Below are 5418 nucleotides of genomic sequence, written 5' to 3' on the forward strand. Positions count from 1 at the left end.
GAATTTTAACAACTCTAGGAAGATTCCTGGAGAGGGGTCCACATGCAGAGGAGGAAAACTATTTGGAGTGAGCTCTGTTTCTACATTTTAGCTTCAGGGCAGTTGTAGTCAGTAGAGTGCTGGGTGGCAGAGGATCCAGTGGAAAAGCTGAAGTTTCTCTAGCATAGGAAATCAGAGGACTGATGGCTGGGGCAACTGAAGCTGCTGGAGTCAGTGGGTGATCCTGAAAAGGAAAATGCTAGAGAGGGGATCCCCAATCCTGTTTGCCCACATCTCTTTCTGGTTGACCCTTGAACATGTGTGAAGCCTGATAAAAAGCATCTAAGGAAAACCTACACCTGATATCACTTAATGGTGAATGACTGAACACTTTGCCCCTATGAGCAGGAAAAGGACAAGTGTATGTCTGTTCTCGTCACTTTGCATAATGTTGTATTGGAATGGCTGTAATAAAAAAAGGTAATAAGTATTGAGAAGGATGCAGAGATTTGCATAAATATACACTGCCTTTACCTCTAAGGTATGAATTATATAATAGTCATTTAAAGATTTCTGTGCTGGAAGAATTAACACAGGAAGAGTATATATTTTTAGTGAGGAATATCTGCATTTTTATCAAAAAATACAATTTTCTATATCTATACCCTTTGTGATTTTTGAATTACATACATATTACAAAGCTACAATAATCAAAATAGTGTGGTACTGGCATAAAAATAGACATATAGATCAGCAAATGGAACAGACAGCCCTAAATAAGCCCTCTTGTCTATGGTCAAATGATCTTTGATGAGGGTGCCGGGATCACTCAGTGGGGAATGGGAAGTCTCTTCAACAAATGGTGTTGGGAAAACTGAATATCCATATACAAAAGAATGAAGTGAGCCCTTTACGTTACATTATATACAAAAATTAATTCAAAATTGATGAAAGGCCTAAGCTGAAGACCTAAAACTGTACTCCTAGAAGAAAACATGGGGAAAAAGCTCATGACATTGGATTTAGTCATACAATTTCTTGGATATGACAACAAAAGGCATAGGCAACAAAGCAAAAATAGACAAATGGGACTACGTCAAACCCCAAAACTCCTGTATATCAAAAGAAATAGAGTGAAAAGCAACCCACAGAATGGGAGAAAATAATTGCAAATCTTATATCTGATAAGGTGTTAACATGCAGAATATATAAGGAATTCCTGCAACTCCACAACAAAAAACCAAGTAACCAAATTTAAAAATGGGCAAAGGACTTGAATAGATATTTCTCCAAAGAAGATACACATATGGCTGACGAGTGTATGAAAAGATGTTTAAAATTGTTAATAATTGAGAAATGCAAATCAAAACCACAGTGAGATATCACCTCATATCCATGAAAATGGCTACTATAAAAAAAACCCCAGAAAATAACAAGTGCTGGTGAGGATTTGTAGAAATTGCAACCCTTGTGCATTGTTGGTTGGAATGTATAATGGAACAACGGTTACAGAAAAGAGTATGGATGTTCCTCAAAAAAATTAAAAATAGAATTACCATATGATCCAGCAATTCCACTTCTGGATATATACCCAAAAGTATTGAAAGTGAGATCTCTATGAGATATTTGCACATCATGTTCATTGTAGCATTATTCACAATAGCCAAGAGGCAGAAGCAACTCAAATGCCCATGTATGGATGAAGAAAATGTGGTATAAACACATCGTAGAATATTATTCAGCCTTAAAAAATAAGGAAATCCTGTCACATGCAACGACATGAGTGAACCTGGACAGCGTGATGCTAAGTGAAATAAGCCATCACAAAAATAAAAATACTGTATGGTTCCTCTTAGATGAGGTATTGAAAGTAGTCAAACTCATAGAAACAGAAAGTAGAATGGTGGTTGCCAGGGATGGGAAAGGAGAAATGGGGAGATGATGTTCAGTGGGTGTAGAGTTTCAGTGTTGCAAGAGGAAAAAGTTCTAGGGCTCTGTTGCACAACAATGTTAATTTTCTTAACACTACTGAATTGTACACTTAAAAATGGTTAGGATGGTAAATTTTTATCTTAATGTATTTTTACCACAATTAAAAATGAAAATTAAAAAATTGTAGTTGTACCTAAAAAACCTTCCCAGAAAGAAAACTCCAGGTCCAAATGTCTTCACTGATGGATTCCAGCAAACATTTGAGGAAGAACTAATATTGAGAGTACACAAACTTTTTCGGAAAATAGAGCAGTAGGGAACATTACCCAACTAATATTATAAGGTTTGCATTACCCTGATACTAAAACCAGACAAAAGCATCACATGTAAAGGAAACTACAGACTATATTCCCCGTGACCATAAACTGAAAATCCATAATTTAAAAAAGTACTTAATGAAATATTAGCAAATTAAATTCTGCAATTTACACAAAGAGTAAATACATCAAGGCCAAATGAGGTTTATGCAAAGAATGCGCTGTTGGCATAGCATCTGAAAAATTTGTTAATGAAATTCACCAGATTAGATAAAAAAGGAGAAAACCCATTTGATGATCTCAGTAAATGCAGAGAAAGCATTTGACAAAATTCAAGACACATTCATAGTAAAAACTTAGCAAACTAGGAGTGGAAACTTCCTCAATGTAATAAATAGCATCCAGGAAAAATCTACAGCCAAAATTATATTCAATGGTGAAAGATAATACTTCCCCTCTGAAAAATCAGAACAAGGCAAAGAATGCCTGCTCTCTGCATTTATATGTAACATTGTACTGAAAGCCTTAGTGCAATAAAGCGGTGAAATAAAAGTCATAAGATTAGGGAAGAAGTAAAGTTGTTTTTATTTGCAGACAAACTGATCATTAAGTAGAAAATCCTAAGGAATATATAAAAGAAAGCTAAAATTAATTGAACTTATCGGAGTTGTAGGAAACAAAGTCATTATAGAAAAGCATTTTTAAAACAGATGAACGGTTTTTTAATTCATCCTCCTCCTCTACTTCCTCCTCGTCTTTTTTTTTTTTTTTTTTTTGAGACGGAGTCTTGTGCTGTCATCTTCCTCTTCCACCTTTTTTCAGGCAACTTTAGCAGGATCCTTTGCACCATCAAACTTTCCAGGTTTATAGTCAACAACATTCTTCTCATACTTCTCCTTCAGCTTTGCTGCCTTGGTGATCAAACCAATCTCACCTGGAATTGTAATCCCAATAATCCCCACCTGTCAAGGGTGGGCGCAGGTGGAGGCAATTGGATCATGGGGGCGGTTGCTGTTCTTGTGATAGTGAGTTCTCGCGAGATCTGATGGTTTTACAGGTGTCTGGCATTTCCCCTTTTGGCACTCACTCCATCTTGCCACCCTGTGAAGAAGGTGCTTGTTTTTCCTTGCCTTCTGCCATGATTGTAAGTTTCCTGAGGCCTCCCCAGCAACGAGGAACCGTGAGTCAATTAAACCTCCTTCCTTTATAAATTACCCAGTCTCAGGTTTTTCTTCAATGATACAGTGAGGTAAGGCTCCTTTTCACTGTCATTTAAGTTATTCCACATCTCATCCAGCTTTTTTGCCACATCTCCAATAGAGATGTCAGGCTTTGTGAATTTGATCTTGGGCAGAATTCTGAACAGAACAGGAGGAATCCAGATGGTGGTCTTTTGTGGGCATTAGGATCCTTCTTCTTGCCTCCCTTAGCTGGTACGTAATCCTTCATTTCCCGATCATAGCATAATTTATCCGCCTTTGCCATTTCATCAAATTTAGACTCCTGTTTCCCAGACATTGTCTTCCACCTTTCAGAGCACTTCTTGGAAAACTCTGCAAAATTGACAGGGACCAGTGGGTTTTTCTTCTTAGGTTCTTCTCTGCACATCTGCACAAAGAAGGCATCTTGCCTTTTGTTTTCTTGCAATTTGGTTTCTTGGGTTCATGGATTAGCAAACGATATTAGGATGAAAATTCTCTCCAAATTGATCTATAAATTTAATTCCAATCAAAAGCTTAGCAGCGTCATTTGAAGGGGTTTACAGACTGATTCTAAAATTCACATGGAAAGACAAAGAACCTTAAATGGTCAAGACAATATTTAAAAAGACAAAGTAGCAATGAGCCTGCCTAGTGCCCTGATTTTGTTTTCTATACCATTCTCCAATAAAAGCAACAGAAACTCTTGGATATATTGCTGATTCTAGAACTGGGGTAAGAAATACATAGGATGAGACTAGGTCATCTTGTAGTGCCAGAAAGTAAGGAAAAAACAAAGCAAAATCACAAGGATATGTCAAAGGGGCAAGGAGCCAACGGAATGAGCTTTCAACAGCCAAAGCTGGGCCAATTTGAGCAGCAAATTGTGTTGGATTATAACCCATGGTTTGTACCCTGGTACAAAATACCTAACTCAGTAATTTTCAGAACTGTCAAGGTCATCCAAATACAAGGAAAGTCTGAAAAAGAGTCACAGCCAAGCAGAGCGAAAGGAGACATGACAACTAAAAGTACCATAGTTTTCTCTTTGGCATTTTGGAATAGAAAAAGGACATTAGCTAGACTAAGGGAATCTGAATAAAGTTTGAGACTTTAGTTAATAATAGTGTATCACTACTGGTTTATTAATTGTAACAGATGTACAACGCTAATGTAAGAAGTTAAAATAGGAAAATCTGGGTACAGGGTATGTGGTAATTTTGTGCTGTCTTCTCAATTTTTCTGTTAATCTAAAACTGTTTTTAAAGTGTATTAAAAAAAGCAAGATAAGATTGGAGGACCTAACCTGACTTGATTCCAATATTTATTATAAAACTACAATATTAACCACTATAAATAAAGTGTGCAGTATTCATGAGAGATATGCAGATGAATGGAATAGAACAGAGAATCCATATGTAGACTTTCACTTCTAAGACAAACTAATTAACAAAGGTGTCCAGGTAATTCAATGTGAAAAATAATAGTGTTTCAACAAATAGAGCTGGACCAACTGAATGTCTCTGGGAAAAAAATACCCTGAAGTTTTATTTCACTTACCCTTCCCCAAACTTTTCCTTTACTTACTTCTATCCCACTTAACTTGAAATGCCCCATTGACCTAAAATGAGCACTAAACATACAAAACATAAAGATATGAAACAATGAGGGTGTATGGTGTCTACCTTCATGAGTGACACCTCAGCCAGACTTGATGATGGGCAGGACACCTGGTTCTTTTAATTCACTGACAAATTGAGTCCTCAAATGACTATGTTAGACATATGACATGTACCTCATTTTACAGATAAGGATACGGGCTCAGGTAAGTTGTTTGTTGCCCAGGGTTATACAGCTAGCATGGCAGACACTGTTGGTGCCTGTGTCATTTCCCCATGGTCCATTTTTGCAACACTGTAACTGCAGTGGACAGTTCCGAGTGAGCTCAGACTTACTATCCTTCTAGAGGCATGTTCTGTGCTTCTTTCTTC

General features: G+C 37.0%; 1 pseudogene; it reads right to left on the reverse strand.

Annotated features, from left to right (window-relative positions):
* Positions 1-590: 590 nt before the first annotated feature.
* LOC105738386 lies at positions 591-5044 on the reverse strand (annotated as a pseudogene).
* Between the last annotated feature and the right edge of the window lie 374 nt (positions 5045-5418).

Source organism: Nomascus leucogenys, chromosome 12 (assembly GCF_006542625.1).
Source record: "Nomascus leucogenys isolate Asia chromosome 12, Asia_NLE_v1, whole genome shotgun sequence".
NCBI lineage: Eukaryota > Metazoa > Chordata > Mammalia > Primates > Hylobatidae > Nomascus > Nomascus leucogenys.